Source organism: Silene latifolia, chromosome 1 (assembly GCF_048544455.1).
Source record: "Silene latifolia isolate original U9 population chromosome 1, ASM4854445v1, whole genome shotgun sequence".
In the NCBI taxonomy this organism is placed as follows: Eukaryota; Viridiplantae; Streptophyta; class Magnoliopsida; order Caryophyllales; family Caryophyllaceae; genus Silene; species Silene latifolia.
In genome coordinates, this window is record NC_133526.1 from 27,449,264 (window position 1) to 27,469,409 (window position 20,146).

General features: G+C 36.6%; 1 long non-coding RNA gene across 1 annotated transcript; it reads left to right on the plus strand.

Moving 5' to 3' along the window:
* Positions 1–5,265: 5,265 nt before the first annotated feature.
* On the plus strand, positions 5,266–6,337 carry LOC141657327 (uncharacterized). Its single transcript, XR_012548731.1, has 2 exons — positions 5,266–5,718; positions 5,896–6,337. It is a non-coding gene; the product is annotated as an uncharacterized LOC141657327 (long non-coding RNA).
* Positions 6,338–20,146: the final 13,809 nt, after the last annotated feature.

Consider the following 20,146-nt stretch of genomic DNA (forward strand, 5'->3'; position numbering starts at 1 on the left):
ACGGAGGCTGAGTACATTGCGATCGAAAGCGCCAAGGAAGCTGTGTGCATTAGGCAATTCACGGAAGGTCTTAGAGTAGTACCTACCGCCAATGATCCAATCACTCTCTATTGTGATAATAGTGGGACGATCTTCCAAGCTAAAGAGCCAAAGTCTAGTAATAGATCTAGACATGTACTTAGAAAATATATGTAATTAGAGATTTCATAGAAAGAAAGGAAATTGCGATATGTAAGGTTGGGACGGATGACAACATTGCCGATCCGCTTACCAAGCCTTTATCGCAGGCTAAGCATGATGGACATGTTGCGTCCATGGGACTTAAACGTGTACTAAGTTTTTGTTAGATTTTGAAATGAAATAAAAGTGTTGTTTTTGTTCATGTTCATAATCATATTTGTCTTTTATCTTTAATTTATACATTATTACATCCAAACGGGTTGTAGTGACAATTGAACCCCGTTAAAGTGAACACGGATTAACATAGTATTTGCCCATAGTCACTTGTATGAGGTGACGTCTTGAAGTGACTAGAGTGTGATGCGATTGATGGCAAGTTCAAGTGCAATAGAGTCATGCGAGATGACTAGTCGATCACATAGGCAGACTGTTAGGAACATTTTGTCGGGCCTAATGACCGCTTATAGAGTTCTGGCAAATTTATATAGCTTGGTCGTGGCGAGAGCTACTATAGTATTCTAATGAGTCGATTCTTTTGATTAAAGACTATTCACCTAAGATGGCATAGTTTCAGATTAACTTTGATTTGTGTTACTACGACCTTCGTAAATGGGGTCAAATGGGCATATTTTGGGTTATGATGGTTGTGGCTAGTCAAAGGGAATGAGTGCGATAGGAATTGTCCACCCCTAGTCAGGGTTATAACAATATCTCAGGGCCACTCGAGGAGTAATGAACTGGAAATGCGTGGCCACGCTCGGAATGTATCCATGGTGGATTAATCCGGTCAATCAGTTATTCTCCAGATCGAGGAAACCACTCTCGATATGATCACTTGCAAGTACGACCTGAAAGACAGGTTGCATTGAGTGGGAGATAGTAATAGGACAAGAGAATTGGTGACGCACACTTGTCGAGGACAAGTGGGAGATTGTTGGAATATGTGTCCTCCGACAATAATGTGATCACAACTGTTGATCATGATGATCACATGTTTAAGTCTCATTTTAAAGAATACAATTGGGAGGTATTTTTACTGTCAACTGGTCCACACATATCGGTAATGATTGGCTGACTAGAGTTTGACATTACTGTCGTGCGACGGTGGTGATCAGTTGATCCCCTAGGTCATACCTAAAGGATAATACTCTTAATTGATCATTTAATTAATCGTATAACGTTACGAGTTAATTATATTATTTGAAAATTGACGGACGATTTTGGAAGTAAAATTTACGTATCTCATTATAATCTGATTAAATAAGATACGGTCTAAGTAATCGAATTGTTTCATTACTTGCATGAAATTATTGTTTAAGGAAACAATTGAAATTGAATGAATAATTATTTTGGTACAAGTAATTGTGAATTACCAAGTCAATTTTGTATATGACGTATTTTTATTAATACGTTGATTTTTAATATGTTAAAAATACATAACCAATTTATGTGACATGTGACATGAGACATATGACAAATTGATATTTTGACAAAGATAAAATGGAGTCCATTTTATCCTCATGACCGAAATATTGGAGAGGATTAGGAAAATATTAGGTTAATTGTATTAGTGGTAAACATAATCATGTTTGCCTAATACTAGACTTGCATGCCTACTTGTTCTTGTGAAGGCAACCTTGAGCATGCATTGGCTCCCTTTTTCCCCCTCTTCCACCCGGTTTTGAGAAGAAAAACCACTTGGTTTTTCTTCTTATTTTTGCCTAATATTCACTATGATATACACAAGTGAACATTCATTCATTCACTCAGCTAAAAACAAGAGTTTTAAAAAGATAAAATCTTCCTCTATTCTTCCTCTCTCTTAACCGGATTTGATAGAGAAACCAAATAATTTTTGGGTCAATTTTTATACAAAATTAGTATTATTCTAGTAATAATAATATTAGTTTTATTAAGAGTTTATCTTGGGTATAAATCCTTGGGAGGGATTCTCATCTTGAATCCTTGTTCATCCATTAAGGAAAGCTCAAGAACAAGAGAGTAGGAGAACTCTCTTGTGCCCTTTGATCCGAAAAACCAAATGTAAGGATGAATATTTCTTCTTTAATTTGTTTATTATTTGCATGCATAAGATCACTATTTAATTTTATGACTAAATTAACATAAACATATATGAATATGTTAGTAAAGAGATCTAGATTTCTAACACTTAATCAATGAACCCGTCTCCCACCGAAACAATCACCTCCCTACACAATCACCCGACCGGGTCAACTGGGTTGGGTTCGGTCTGGGTAAATTTTAGGTTGCAAGAGTTCGGGTTGGACCGTTTCATTTATGGTTCGATCATTTTTGGCCAATTATTATCAAGTTATTTATGAATAATAAACAGTGTGTGTAACGATAAATATTTTGAGGCCGGATTATTTTGAGTCGGGTCAAGTTGGGGTCATTAGCTCGGACGTCGAGTCGGCCAGACTAGGTCAATTTTGACAGGTTTAATCACTGTCACTTCTTTCATTTAATTATGCAATGTATTTATATATACATCCATTTTTACATCAAAATTGTGATTGTCCATAATGAAAAAAAGCCCTGGCGTACACTACAAGTGTATAACAATCTAGTCTTAAATTTTATAAAAAGAAAAATTTGATCCCGCACTCCATCCAAAACAAAATAAACAAAATATATAAGATTTTATCTCAAGATTAAGTAGCACACTTCACCAAGCAGAGGTGTATATAGAAAGATTATTATCACTTTCATAAAGTCTAATGTACAAGTGCTCAACTATAGGCTAAGCATGAGCCACCGTCTTGGAAGAAGCTTCGGCAGGATGATGTTTGCCCCCGATTTACGTTCTAACAAGCTGGTATAGTTAATTTCTCTATTCTATTGATTTTATCATGCAGTTCTGCATGCCTTTTTTAAGACGATAATTAACAAATGATTAAGCCGGACTAGTATAGTAACTAGTAAGATCTGCATGCCTTTTTAAATCTTTTGAGAACCGTTCCTTACCTAAAGTAATTATTAGAAGATAAAAGTGTAAAACATATTAATTACTTGTATTAGAAGGTGTTACATATTAGGGAAAATGGAGGAATATAAGCAACTGGAGTAATTGAGTAAAGAAACATGATCTATCTTAAATAGAGGAATATAATATAAGCAATCTTCCATTAAACAACCTGTATATATTTCTTAACTAGTTCTATTACCCGTGAAATTCACGGAATTAACTATGTTGTCACGTTAGTGGTGTTATGCAAGCCCGATCGCATTGGGCTATAAGGACAAAATTGTCTCATAAGAAAAAAAATTCTTAATCAATACATATATTGGCATACTATATTGTCAAAATATATTTGTGTTATGTATATGTCCACAATATACTAAACTTTTGTCACGTATTATTAGTATTTTGTCATGAATATTGCTATGTTTATTAATATTTTGCCACGAATATTGTTATTGTTGTTGTTGTGTTCGAATGTTTTTATTATACTCCCTCTTCAAAATACAAATTTGTATATTTTTATTTGCGAACTACAATTCAAGGTAGATTGAATGGTTAGCAATATCTTGAAATAATATGGTGAGAATTATAAATGCCGAAACGATGATTTTATCCGTAAAATATATTCTAACAATAAAATTTCAAAATATCTGTCAGCATTTTTTCTTTTTTTTTTTTTGAAAAAAATATATATACATGATGTGGTCTTTTTTTTTTAAGAAAATGATTTGTAATTGACAAACATCAATATAAATAGGTATTTTTACTTTTTTTTGTGGATCACTAATTCAATTATCGTTTAATGTATATATTTTTTTAGGGTAAAAATTATCCACCAGTGTTGTATTATAGTCAAATACTAAATACAAATTAATGTGAAAAGTGTCACATGAAATTATTTTTATGCTTTAGGTAGCCTTTTATATTGTATAGATTAAGTAAAAATTAGAATTATGTGACGTGATTTTTATTTGCCTTATATAATTTATTCTAACAAAAAAAAACCTAAAATGCAAAATTTACTCTCATATTTAATTGTTATTTAATTTGCTTTAAGAATAAAAAAAAACATTTTAATGTTGTACATTAACTTGTAATTAATGCTACAAATTTCTTAAACTTTTTATGTTAATAAAATGAAGATGATGTGGCTTTTTAAAACTCTCATAAAAATGAAAATGGTGCAATGTGGTTAATTGTCTTGCCTTTTTATTATAGACTAGTTTTGAAACCCGTGGAAATCTACGGGCCTTGTACAACTATATTTATCAATTATAATAAGATCATTTACTGATTAATTAACTTGTATAACTAAGGAACAAACATAGGGTAGTTGAAGGAAGATAATGCTTAACTTTCAATTATTTAATTAACCTATATAAATACCAATGAGATAATCTAGGCTATAAATATATAATATTGGAATTAATTTACAACTAAATAGAAAGGGAAACAATAACATATATAAAACCAAATTTTCTTTGTAGTTAGTAACGACCATTTTACAAAATGAAATCACAATCTTCTTGATAACATCCTGCTAACTTTGTTTCTGAATTTATCATTAAAAGAATCAAATTAATTAGTCAAATGAAAAGTTCACAGTTTTGCGTACAAAAATTAAAGTCCAATCAAGAGCTCAATTAATGAGTTTGATTTAGAAATCAATTTGTTATGAAGATTAAGAAACTGTGGTAAAAATTGAAATAACAGAGTAAAAATTATATGAGATTAGCGGAAAATAGACGTACCATATTTATCGATGAAGATCCAAAACTAAAATCTTGATATGGTCTTTATAAGAGATAAGAAAGACTAAATTTAATAGTAGCAACTCTTCATCTCCTTTATTAACAATGTAAATATTAATGGAATTAATTGGACTTTTAATTGAAAATGGTATGAATTTATATAAGAAAAATGGTTGATGTTTTAATTTCCCGGCCGTTGGTTATCTTTGATTTAAGCAAGCAACATTTGCCTTCTTAATTGTACAGCACACGAATGGTTCTAATGATCTAGCGCTGCCACGTGTCACAATATTATGCTCAATCTATCCTTTTTATTTTATTATATAGATGTTAATGAGAGCAGTGGAGTTTGTTGCGAGAAGTTCTCTATAATTGTCCTAATAATAGGAGTAATCGTAAAGACAACACCAAGTTTAATTATTAATTAATTAATTTGATTGCTCTGGAAGAAATATGATGTTTTTCTCTTTTGTCCGCTCTTTAAATTTTGGTAGATGATCCCGAAGGACTTTGCAAGCCAATACCACAAAGAAATTGGTTCATATTGCTACCTTCAGGTTCCCAAAGGCGATACCACCCATCAAGTAGAATTGGCTGAAGAGGATGATGAGCTATGGTTTGGTTATGGTTTTCAAGAATTTATGGACGCGTTTTCAATAATATAGCTCCTGGTTATGATGTGTTATGGTTTGGTTGAACCAGTGTGAGGATATATTGAAAGCTCTCGCTTATGAAGGAATTGTCGTGCCTAACAATCCTTTCTTTGTCACTAGGATTCAAGAGGACAATTTGAATGGAAAGTTGGTAAGTAATCTAAAATCATATTATCATGGAATATGCTCGCAACATTAATTTGTTGCAACATTAACTTGAACAGAGGTTATTTTGTTTTTAAGTCGCCTTTGAAGTGTATGCTATCAGTTGCTAGGAAGATTAAAATAGATTCTAAGATATAATAATGCTACTTCTCTAATGATGCAGATTATACCATTCTCGTTTGCTGAGAAATACATTATTTCTGGGTTAGGGCGTTCCGTGATAGTCAAGGAGATGGTAAATGGAAAAGAATGGAGTATTCGTTGTAATAAAGACAATTTAAGTTGCAGCTTACAGTACGGTTGGAGTGATCTGGCACAGCAGATGCATCTGAAGATTGGAGAATAATGGAGATGTTTGTCTTTTCGAGATAATTGATGTCAAAAACAGTGTGTTTGACCTTCTTGTTATCAAGGCATAGATAATCAAGACTGGGGGATTAGGAATATATTGTTGGAGTAGGATCCGAAGATAGTAGTATATCATGTAATTCTGTCCTTTCCCTCGTTTTCTTTAAGATCTACGCAACTTACCCTTATGGAGTTACTAACATGGAATCGTTGAATATCTACGCAACTTACCCTTATACATACGGCGTAATTTACCCTAAACATTGTTTTTAATATTACATACTAAACTCCATTGAGATTGGAGAATCATATTGCAAAAAAATTGAAGTCAGCAAATTATTTGCAAAAAAAAGCTACCCATACACATTAAGTAGTTAACTATATGTAGCATAATTTTTCTATTCCTTTACTTTATACACTTAGAGTTGATCGGTAGTCAACGGTGGTCGGCAGCGGGTCAAACTTTAAGTCATAGGTTAAAAATGTTTTTTTTTTAATGAAAGGTAAGAATAATATAGGTAAAAAACGGAACCATACACGGATTCTTAGGCCATCACAGAACCAACACTATCCAACTTGTGTTTGAGCGAAACCAGCCCAGAACACCATCATAAAAAAACCAACGACAAAACCAAGCATGCACAACGACAAAATATGAGGTTTGAACGCATGACCTCTTAATTGAGGAGCACTTACTATCATCATTGTGAGTCTGTGACGCATCCATCTTGTTGTCATTTTTGTATCTCTTTTGGTATATTTCGTTGTTAGACCTAAGTTATCATATGAGGGTTACAAACTTATTAAATTTTGATGTCTCCTTACTGTAGAATACGCTAACATCGCAATCTGTATAGGTAAATCGCTCTACAACGGGAATTTTCTTAAGGAAATTTTCATAAGGTACAAAATTCGATTGAGTTTTTAAAATGGCGTAATGAAAGATTTTTCCAGTAATGTCGATAGTTTTATGCATCACAAATTATCACTTTAGACGGGCACTATCCGTCTAAAGCTGTAACGGATAGTGTCGCTCTCAGAAAAGGAGAGTGGATAGTGCAAGTCTAAATGTAAATAAGAATAGTAGCAATCCCAATGACTCTCTCTTGTGACGGAAGGTATCCGTCACAAGCTGAAGACGGATCGAATCTGTGACACCCCCAACTTGATTAATAAATTACTTTCGCAATATATTAACGGTCCGAAATTACGGGGCGTTACAATCACCCCTCCTTTTAAAAAGTTTCGTCCTCGAAACTTAGAAGGAGAAATTATAGTATACAACATCTTAATAATATAATCATAAGAAGAAAATAGGTATCTTTTCAATGAAACGGTGATACTCTCGTTGATCAGACAAGAATATCCACATTCATATCAAGATATAAAAATATTTCTGCACCATTAAATGAGAAAACCCATTATTGGGACGTCTCCAACAACGAGATTAAACACTCATTAATGTTAAAACCATCAAAAATCATATAAGTATTTTCAAAATTTTAGTTTAAAGTTCGATAATAAGAATAATATCTTTACTAATTATGATTAAACACGGCTTAGTAACTCGGAAAAAGAGTAAGAAAAAGGAATCATTACACAAAACGAGAAATAGCTTAGGTATCCAATAGAACACTAGGGTTGAAAGAGAGTGAGAAATCATTTTCAAATGTTATAGAAAGAGGTCAATTTGTAGATTTCACTCCAAATTAAGAAAAAAATGAACCAAAAGTTTACTCAAACTATATAGAACCTATGCAAGATGGAAAACAACTCGGGAACGAGAAGTGCTAGTCGCGATAGGAAACTTACACCCAACAGACAAGAAGGAATTGAACTCTTAAAGGTGGAATTTTTGGATGAAGTCAATAAAGATGTCAACGAACAAGACGCTTTACTCAAAAGGTCAAATGAGTTCCATAAAGGCGAACACAACGGAACAAACCAGAATAGCAAGAATGACAATTGTTAGGGATCGGAATTAGGAAGATCGGTTTACTTAAGATTCACAATCCTACTTCCCAACAATATTCCAATTCCAATAGAAAGATTCCTCAAAGGATTAAATATAAGGTCCAAATTTACAATAACATTCCAAAACGACTTTCACAAGCCTAAGGTCAAGGCTTCCAACAAAGTTATATTCGTATCCAACTAGTGTCAACTATGGGTTCCTCAAATATTCTACAAGGTTTTCATTTCAAAACAAGGTAGTAACATACCAACCCCAAAATCCGAAAAATCAATAGGATCTCACGTTCCTCTATCCTTTTACTTATTAAGAATTGCCAAAAGCGGAACTACACTCAGCTACACTCAGCTACAACACCGTCCCATCATCTCAAGTACTCAATGCGACCTCAAGGTCTATAAAACTATAGGATTAACAAATTCTTCTCAAGACTAAGTCTCTCTCAACTCAAGAACTCTCAAGAGCCAACTAATACCAAATCACATCACCAATCCATTCTGGTCATCAACATCCCCAAGGAGTATTCTTTCAAATTTGATATCCTAAACTTACTTACCATCAAATTCTCAAAGAACAGGTCATAATTGTAACAACACTTTATCACCTCAGAGTTCCTAAAACCATAAATTGAAATTATGTTCCTCAGCCTAACAATTGGTGTCAACCATACCATTACCCTTTCTAGTTACCAAAACAAGTGCTAAGACTTCCAACATTGTAGCTTACTTTCACTCTCATACCATACCTCAAGTAGTAATTAATATCACTTACTAATACCAACTAATAAACCCACCATTAGCTTTTCTCATATGGTCATACACATTATCAAACTCTCATGTCCAAAGTGATTATGGAAGCCAATCACAACTCGACTTACTTAGTCAATCTTACATCCTCAAATCCACCAATCCAAAGTACTCACTCTATCAAGGATCTATAGGTATAAGAACCATCAAGTATGTCTTATCACACTACCTAAGTCTTTCCAATATCAAATCCTCTCAAAATCAGGAAAGGGTCAAACACAACAATCCTTTCAAAGGTCATGATGTCCAACCAAGGCCAACATTTCTCAAAAGAAATGGTATTATAAAAAGGCGTTAAGGAAGGATAAGCAAGGAACAAATGACATGTTAGGAAATAAGGAGTCGGACCGTAAAGATAACGGTTGACAAAAATAAGAGGTATTCGAGTTAAGAAGATATCTCGGGCAAGAAGAAGATACGTAAACTTTGGCATAAGAACAGGGTTCAACGAACGTTAAAGAGAAGGAAAGGAGAACAAAAGCGGCATAATGAAAAGGTTACCGCTTACCAAACACTCATCAAAGCTTATGATCGATATGATATGGTTACATCACTAAGGTGCTCAACAAAGCCCCAAAAGTCTACCAAATTATAAGACTAACAAGGACTCCACAATGGTAGGTATTCCTCAACTCAATTGGTTCTAAGAGCCAAAATCAATTCACCACACAAATTCATTTGTTACCACCCATGTCCCAAAGTATCTCCTTTACAATTCTCGTCATTGAACTTCACTTACTATGTCATCCCCAAGTACCATAGCTTGTCTACTCCATCATCTCACCACTTAATACTTCTAGTCTCCGATACCATAAATTAGAATCACATCCTTGAACTCACGAACTACATCGAACAACATTCCACTAAAATTCCCAAATCCAGATATGATTAATAAGGTCAACCACGTGTTCTCAAATTTCGAAAGGTCAACAAGGGCTACTCCATACTAGATTTGGTCAACTCAAAAGGTTTAACAAACTAACTAATTCCAAAGTACAATACCAATCCATTAAGCAACATCAATGTCCTATTGTATTCCTTTCAAGGCTTACAAGGATTAGTGCTAACTATCATTTCTTTAATTCTCCACAGGAAACATCGAGACTCTCAAATGAAGTAGCTCAGGTTCATTCCATCTTACGTGCTAAGGTAGTACCCATGCTCAAACATCTATAACAAACAAGCTCTCAATAGACATAAATCCCAAGATGTTTCTCAACTCACTAGGCTCTCATATCAAGCACAACTAACAAGACTACCCAAAGGATCCCAAGTTATATTCTCCTATACAACTCAAACCTTAAACAATCAATTTCTCAACTCGTTCACGCCCTTCAATGATACATTCTCTCAAAACTGGGTTCTCTTGAACAAGGGAACTATCCCGCAGAATAAAAGGAAGGTGTCCACAAGGACTCTTATTATAAGAAGAAAACGAACCAAAGATGAATCGGGAGAAAGAATAGAAGAGTAGTTACCAAGGCGAGAGAAGAGGAATTAAAAAGACGAATAAACAACGAGATTGGAAGATTAAGGTAAGATACACTGAATACGAAAAGAAGTATCAAGAAAGTGGAAGCATTCTTCATTTGGCATAACCAATCTTCAACATTCGGCATCGGCCACTCAGTCTTGGTCACCAACGAGTAAGATCACGGTCATAGCTTCAACGGCACAAAAATTAATAACTAATTGCATTATCAACGTTTCTTGGAGAGCCATCTTGCAAAATAGGACATTGGTTAGAACCTAACAAATAGCAATCACAAACAGACTACCACATAAAAATCCTAACTCTACCCATCCTACCCATCTCTCAAGTTTATTATTTAAAGGTCAAGTGATTTTAGGTGGGGTGCACAAACGTGCGTCGGGAGCAACAAGCTCTGATACCAACTGTGACACCCCCAACTTGATTAATAAATTACTTTCGCAATATATTAACGGTCCGAAATTACGGGGCGTTACAGAATCGATACCATATTAGCGAAAACGGATACTAGTGGGCCATTTGTAGTAATAATTTATGATAAATGTGATTTGACTTGTTGCAATAAAAATAAAAAAGCCTTTGGTTACATCAATTGTGCAGCACATTTAAGACTTTAATTTGCTCCCTCTCACCTCTCACTCTTTCTTTGTCATTATCTTAAAAAACTCAAAAAATAAATCTTCTCTCTAGAAAATTCAAAAAAGCAGATTCTTCTGTCATTTTCATTGTTCTTCCGTCATTTTCATCATTCTTCATCCCCTAGCTTCTTCCATCATCTTCATTGTTCTTCCGTCATTTTCATCATTCTTCATCCCCTAGCTTCTTCCATCATCTTCATTGTTCTAGCAACATTAGTGAATAAGATGGGTAAAAAGCAAATGGCTCAAAGGAAAACCACTCCGAAGAAAAAAAAATGGAAGGTATTGTTGAAAATGTTGATTTTATGATGTTAAATGTTGTTTATCAGTTAATATTTACAAATGGTGACATTATTTTAATTAAATGTGGTTAAAAATGGTTTTTTTTTGTTGAAAATATTGTTTAATTAAACACTGGTAAAAATTAGGTCACATTGGGTTAATTTAATCGAGTTTGTTTGTTGCATGTTGGTGATTGTTGTTTTGTAATGGAACGGTGACATTATTTTAATTAAATGTTGTTAAAAATGGCCTCTTTTTGTGTTGAAAATGTTGTTTAATTAAACATTGGTTTTGTAATGGAAGTTTTAGGATCCGAAGATGATGGTTTGCAAGGTGAAGCTTAGCAAATTTGTTGTTTTAATGATTTTAGATTTGTTTTTGTTTGTTGCGTACTACTAATGGGTTATGTTGGCATGCAGATGCACTTGACAAAGTCGTGAAAATGGCAGCTGCAATGAGTGGCAGAAAGAAGAGCAAGGGACAGGCAAGCATAGTAGACGGTAAGTTGAAAATGTGACCATGTATTCTGGAAAATGTTCATATGTTTAGTTAAAAATGTAACTTTCTTATCAGAGTTTATTTATCACCATTTTTTGGTCTGGGTTCATCTAACCTCAACAGGGTAACATCTAAGGTTAAAACATGGTCATGTATAGTGTCACTTATAAAATGTTCATATGTTTAGTTAAAAATGTAACCTTCTTATCAGAATTTTTTTTATCACCATTTTTTTGCCTGGGTTCGTCTAACCTCAACAGAGTAACATCTAAGGTTTAAACATGGTCACATATGGTGTCACTTATAAAATGTTCATATGTTTAGTTAAAAATGTAACCTTCTTATCAAAGTTTTTTTATCACCATTTTTTTGTCTGGGTTCGTCTAAGCTGAACAAGGTAATATCTAAGGTTAAAACATGGTCACATATGGCGTCACTTATAAAATATATTAGTTGGAATATGTCATAATGTTAGTCAGCTGATGTACCCATTTGATGATGTTATTGTTTATAGGTAACAACATCTGAAAATGGCAACCATAATTAGGATGTATGATGACATATGTTTGAGTGTTAGTATGTGACCATCTTAGTTGTTATATGTAGGTATGTTTAGGTGAGTTGAACATTAGAGTAGTGTTAAAAGTAACGTTTAAGATGATGACATGTATGCTTCTGAAATGGTGACATGTCTGTTAATAGTAAAAAAAAGTGACCATCTTTGTTAACTGGGGTACCTATTTTAAGATGTGGTTGATGGAATGTGAAAGCATTAAAAAAAATGGTAACAATAAGTAGGCAGAATAATGACATACATTATAGTTGTAAATGTGACCATCTCAGCTGTAATATGTACATTTGTTTAATTAAGATGAACATTATAGCAGTATTATAAGTTTAGTTTAATATGGTGACATCAATGCTTCTGAAATGGTGACATGTCTGTTAATAGTAAAAAAAGTGACCATCTTTGTTAGTTGGGATACCTATTTTAGAATGTGGTTGATGGAATGTGAAAGCATAAACAAAAAGTAGGCAGAATGATGACAAATTTTATAGTTCTAAATGCGACCATCTCAGCTGTAATATAGTAGTGTTATAAGTTAATTTTAATATGGTGACATGACATCTATGAGTCTGAAATGGTGACATGTCTGTTAATACAAAAAAAGTGACCTTTTTTGTTATCTGAGGTACCTATTTTAAGATGTAGTTGATTAAATGTGAAATCCTACAAAAAAATGGTAAAAATAAGTAGGCAGAATGATGACATACATTATAGCTCTAAATGTGATCATCTAAGCTGTAATATGTACATTTGTTTAATTGAGATGAATATTATAATAGTGTTATAAGTTTAGTTTAATATGGTGACAGCTATGCTTCTAGAATGGTGACATGTTTGTTAGTACTAAAAATGTCGCCTTCTTTGTTAGCTGATGTACCTATTTGTTGATGTGGCTGAATGTATGTGAAAGCATTTAAAAATGGTAACAATAAGTAGCAAGAATGATGACATATTTTATAGTATTAAAATGTAATAACCTTAGTTGTAATATGTAGACGTGTTTAATTGAGTTGAACATTAGAGTAGTGTAATAAGCTTAGCTTAATGTGATGATATGTTTTCTTCTAAAATGGTGACATGTTTGTTAATAGTAAAAATCGCCAGATGGCAACAGAAATGGGGATGAAGCCTGCCGTGTCTGAAGGAGTGAGAGCACAAAAGGAGCAGGTAGATGTCGTAGAAGCGGAAGAATCAGAGCAGACCTTCACGCAACAATTGGAAAACGACCCCGTCTTCTACGCTGCCTTCAATGCCATGCTTGATCAAGTGGATAATGTTTTGGACAACGTGGTGCTCCCACCCTCGTTTGACCTGGGATATACGACATTGGCATTACGGAAGTGACACCAGCCCGGTCTTACGAGCTGAGGTACACCCGTGCTAGAGACCGTTCCCCAGGAGGTCCGGTTTATAACAACGCTAAGAACCATGCCCCTTCCCCAACCCGTCCCCAAAAGCTTGGCAAGAAGAAATGAAGATGGGTTAATGTAAGCGTCATTGTTAGGTTAACAGTGTAATGTTTTGACGTAGTAGTGGTTGTTTGGTTAATAATGTAATATTTTGGGTAAGACTTTTTAGACTTTCATGGTGGTAAGGATTGTGCGACAATCCTTCTTTTGTAACAACCCTATGACAGTTGTGACCTATGTAGAACAATGTGGTGATAGTTTAGTAGTAATGTGGTGTAGACACCTCGTTTCTGCACCTCCCGCAAACCACCCGGTGATGATTGGGCCGCATGTTTGATTCGCGGAACGATTTATGACAGTTCGTAAGATTATCGTCAAGTGTTTGCTCAAATATTTATGTCGACCTCTTAGTTGTCATCTACGTCCTGATACGGTCGTTTTGGCAGTAATTAGAGTACATTCGGAGTCCGGGTCAAAAACCGTCTCCATTTTCTGATAACTGTTAAATCCCGAGTCGGAATGTTCTGGAATGTTCCGGATATTTCTATTCCATATTTCACAAATTTTATCTTTTGGCAAATAATATCCCGTAATATTCATAAGATAATCGAATTATTTCCGTCCTACCATAACTCAAACGCGAAATCTTTCTTCAGGAGGAAACCTCCTGGGAACGAGCGCAGCAGCGCCGCGCCTCTTCCAAGGGACGCAGTGGGCTGCGCGCCTCTTCCCAGGCCCTTCTTTGCATGATTTACGTATCTTTTTTATATCTTTCCGAGATTCACTTCCAAAGAGTCTCCGAAACCCTATTCCTTCACGTGATTAGTAAAAATAGGAGCTTTCGTTCCTCATATTTCTCACGCGAGTGTCCGCCCTTCTCTTCTCCCTTTGCATTCTAGACTTCGTTCTTACTAATTGGCGCCTACGTGCTTGGACTTCCGACCACGTAAGCTCGGATCTTTCCGGGTACCAGCCTCTCCGTTGCATGACCGACCAATTTGACCAACTACACTTAATCAACTTAAATTAATTAATCGTTTTCCTCTTACGAGGGCACTCTCTTTGCATTCGCGTCGAGCATTCACTAGTCGATATCTTAGTTCATCTCGTCCCGTTAACATGTAAGTCTGAGGGTGTAAATTCCTCCTTGTTTATTTATTGTATTTTACTTTATCGTATCACCATTGTAAGATTTATGTCGAAAACATCATTAAAACTGATTTCTAAAACCGTACTTTAAAACCTGTTTTTGCGGATTTCCAGTAGACAGACGTCGAGAAAAGACGCAGCAACTGCTGCGCCTCTTTGAAGGAGCGCAGTTCTCTGCGCGCTCTTCGTGAGGGCCGCGCAGCTTCCTGCTTCTTTTCTTCTTCTTCGTCCTCTGTAATTCGTCTTTCTTATTTGTTTTCGCATGTTTGTTCTTTAATTCTTTCACATAACGGTTTAATATTCACATGTATGTTGTTCACTCCTCATTAACATGTTTAATTCATCATAAATCCGACTTAAATCCCTTACAATTCATATTTGCGGGTTTTCGTTATTAATATTCAAATCCGGATTTTAGAGATTCAATTCATTCGTATTGAGTTTCTGGAATTCATCCTTTGATATATTTGCATCCATATTCATTGTTAATTCGTCATCATGTTTAGACTAGTTAATTGATTTTAATAGAGGACTCATTCATTAACATCGCTCCTTCATGTAAATTAATCCGTCTAATTTCCGTCTCATTCTGTTTTTATGACCATCATTCACATGTAACTAACCTGTTAAATCACTTTCATCCGACTAATTATTCTAATCAATCCTTAAAATTAACAATTAACATTAACGATTTGCAGTTCCGGCTTCACAGCCAGAACTCACCCTTGGAACAGACGCAGCAACTGTTGCGCCTCTTCCAAAGGGCGCAGTCCTGCTGCGCCTGTTCCAGGATGAGTTCTGCCTCTGAACTCCTTTTCTGCCTTGACGTAGTTCAATTAGTTTACGTATTAACTAACTAATATCCGTAATATCACTAATTCCTGTTCGTTAATTTGTTTAATTTTGTCCTTTTATTCTTTTATTCCTTTTTCTCAAAATCATCCGTTTTAAAGGTATTTTCGACATAAATCGCCTATCTCAATGTAATTAATGTATTTTCTTTTATTGTATTTCTTTTATTTCTTTTATTGTTTGTTTGTTTTCACATGTAAATTAATATTAAATTCCAACTTCGACCCAATTGTATGCTAATTACGTGTCAACCGACTTAGTATTAATTCCCACATGTTAGGATTAAAACTTGGATGTTGCATTGCATGCATATAGCCGACGATATATCAAGTACGAATAACTTCCCTAATCATTAGTCGAGGCCGCTATCGAGGCGGGCGGGATTAGGTGTTCGATCAAAAGAGCTTCCTAATACGTACCCTCACCCCTTACTCCAGATCTCCGTGAGCACCCGTGTTCATTGGCATCCACGAGAGTCATTCTAGACATAGAATGCTAAGGGTAACGATTGCTTAGTGTTCATGTCACTACTTTGTGTCTTGACATGACACGAGGTATTCGAACGGTTCCAATTTCCCATAAAAATTGGTGGCGACTCCTTACAAAATGCAAACGCTTGTTCCCCGTTTCTCACCAAGCGCCCCCGTGGGCGGCCCGCTGTCCACAGTTTGGCGACTCCGCTGGGGAGAATGAAGACTTGGGTGAAACTTGAACAAGGTTAGGGAATAGTTTGTACAAGACAATTGTCGGTTTTCATAACTTGGTCTTCCTAGACCGTTTAATTCGGCCTTCCTAGGCCCAACCCAACCCATTCGACCAATCGTCCCGTCTAAACGGTCCTAATTCTTATTTGGGCCTAAGGATGGATAGCGATTGACGTCATCCATACCATGATGCTTACTCTTGTTTGTATCAAGGGCCTTCACTACTTGAGGAAATGGACTAGGAATCGGCCTTACTCTTGTTTGGCACGAGCCTCTCCACAGACTTTGGGTTTGATGGTTCGGTATGGCAACCCACCCTTTAAACCAAAACCCTTTTAAATGCACTCAGCATCCTGTTATAATGCTTGTATAAATATGTAAACCTTACGTGATCACCACTTCTAAACAAAACCATGACGAATTTTCAAAAATCAAAATCTTCATTTTCAAAAATTTCGAAAAAAGAGGCCTTTAATTAGCGCAAAATCCGGTCAAAACTCTGTCCGTTTGTCGCGTCAAAATTCGGGCCACAAGCCCATTTCAAAACCTCACTTCGAGTCCACTCCTACAACTACACTACAGTTGACTAGGACACACATTTTCAAAGACCTTGTCTTTCTTCAAAACTCACTCAACACAAGTGGCACACACCCACTTCACGAGTCAAAGCTTTTCCTCTTTTAGCAAGTGTGATAGAATGGTCGATCGTGTTTTGATTCGTCGTCGATCTCTTATCCAGTTTCCAAGATGCCTGGGTCAAGTGATGAAACGAACCTCCAGCAAATTCAAGAAAGTAATGATCGAAACCTAGCCGCGATAACCCAAATGCAAATCACTCAAGAACAAACCTATGACCGCCTTGAACTTATCGAAGGCCGTATCTTTGATGTAGAGGGAAAGCTGCCTCCCCCTAAAGGCGGAGTACTACAATTTTCCGATGACGAATCTAAAGATGAGAATCCTGTCCTAGGAACAACCGCAGCTGAGAAAAGACTCCAATACCTAGAGGAGCAATTGATGTACCTTAAGGGGGATGACATTTATAGGGAAAACAATCGCAAGTATGAAGCCGTCAATTCCAAATTGCCCACTAACTTTAGCATGACGGATATCCCTAAGTTTAAAGGACATGAGAACCCTTTGAACCACATTCGCGCCTTCAAAGACTACATGTCTATCAAAGGCATCAAACCCGAGATGTTTTTAAGGATCTTTCCTTCATCTCTTGACACCATCCCAAAGCAATGGTTCTACACTTTAGATCACAAAAAGGTCGCTACTTGGGAAGACGCCGCGATCGAGTTCTCGAAACAATACGCGAATAATGCCGAGATCCAAGTCAACATGCGTACTCTAGAGGTTCTTACCCAAAATGACAAAGAAGGATTCACCGACTTCCTAAGTAGGTGGAGGAAGACTAGTACTCAACTAGTTGAACGCCCGGATGAGGCCACCCTCGTGGAAAAGTTCGTGAATAATCTCAAACCCATATATGCCAACCATTTGAGATATCAAAACATCAAGACCTTCAAGGACTTAACTGTACTAGGGACACGAATTGAAGATGACATCCGTAAAGGACTCTTGTCCAAAACGGTAGGTCGAGGATATCAAGGGTCCACGAGTCGTTCATACGGCTCTACTAGCAAGACCGACGAAGTTAACCTTCTCGAGCCATCCAAGAAAACTAGCCCACCAAGGAAGTTCATAAACCTTGGGGATACGTACTCCAACGCTCTAAAAAGGCTAATGAAGCAAGGTAAACTCCAACCCATTGGGCCTACTCCCGAACCTGAAAAGAAGTCCAAATTCTGGGATGAAAACTCCTACTGTGAATACCATAGGGGCAATGGGCACGACACAGAAAAATGCTACAAGTTGAAACACGTGCTTCAAGACATGATCGAAGATGGTCGACTTCCAATTCCACCAGGAGGTAAGCCCAACAACACTCAGAATCCTCTTGGAGTTCTAGTGATTACAAGTGACGAATCTACCTTAGATTGCTCACATCTCATTTCTCCCACCGAAAATGAAATTCATGCAATTGAGAACAGAAGACTCTACTCTACCATCTCCCCTACCATTTCCGACTTCATCGCATGGGCAAGGAGTGTAGATAGACAAGTGTGGGAACTAGAAAACATGGTAACGGCCTTACGCAACCCCAATGCAATGCCTAAAGAGCGCGTACCATTGATCTTCTCTCAAAATGCCACTATGCAAGAAGTAGTCGCCGTGGTTGATAAACTAGTCGACCAAATCATACAACTAGAAAGTGATATCATGAGAATGAAGGAACTAGCTGCAATCAATGGGGTTTGGGCCGATGACGATGAAGACGAATACCTCATTGAAAACTCCTTAGTCAAGGAAATAGTCCAAAATGGTGAAGACCAAGATGTGGATCACCTAACTCGTTCGGGTCGCCCATATCAAAGCACTACTCAAAACGGTCCAACCAACGTCATCACACCAAATGACAACGAAGACGACCCAACCGATCATTTGCTCAAGCAATTACAGAAAACCAAGGCTGATCTTTCAGTCTGGCAACTAGTGGCAAGCTCATTTCCGCATCGCCAAGCTTTACTGCAAGCTTTGGCCAAATTGAATGTAGCGCATAACTCTACTCCCGAAGATGTAGTCAACTTGGTCTTCCAAGAATCACCGAGGCTAAGTAATCCTATTACTTTCTCAGATGAAGACTTGCCACCTTTTGGCGCTAGTCACAACCTTGCTTTATACATCACTGTCATTTGTCTAAAGAAGAACGTGCCAATGACTTTGGTAGATGATGGCTCCGCGGTCAACGTCATACCCCTCAAAACGGCATACAAACTAGGCATGAAGGAGTCGGATTGGACTCCCACCAATCAAGGTGTACGTGCATATGACGGTACACGACGAAAAGTAGTTGGACTTGCTAGCCTAACCATAGCCACGGGACCAATCGAACGAAAAGTTAACTTCCAAATAGTGGATATCGAAGCTTCATTCAACATACTGGGAAGGCCTTGGATTCACGCTTCCAAAGCAAAGAATATCCACCCTTCATCAAAAGATCAAGATCCCACTAAATGGCAAAGTTGTGACGATCACTTCGTCACCCATCAAGGCAATAATCGAGAAACAATCAAACAATCAAGTCCTTGCGGATCCCATATACGAACTTGGAGGCTTCCAAAGTGTGAATGTCATAGAAAGTGAGTTGGCACCCTTATACTATAATCCCTACTCCAACTTGGTGGTCAACCACATACTCAAATCGCAGGGATACTTCCCTGGAATGCCTTTGAACCCAATTCGGAAGAACACTTTCGCACCATACAAGAAAGGCAACTCGACAAGGATACCACTTGGACTAGGGTACAAACCCACAACAGAAGAAGTTCTCGAAATGCTCGCTCAAGTCCAAAATCGCAAGTACGTGGGAGTCCAAATGAGGCCATATCTCCCAACTCTAAATGGATACTTCGTTCAGGAAGGAAGTTCAGAACTCTTTCATGGATTTCCCGAACCTTGGCATTATCTTGAGAGGAAGTTAGCCGGAATCGAGATCTTTCATGATTGCTACTTCATTCCTCCCGAAACGGTTCCTACCGTCAAAACCCGTCAAGCACCTTGCTTCGACGAACAAGCTGTTAGCCTATTATTTGGAGAAGACCGATTCATTAGGGCCGCGCAGGATGAGAT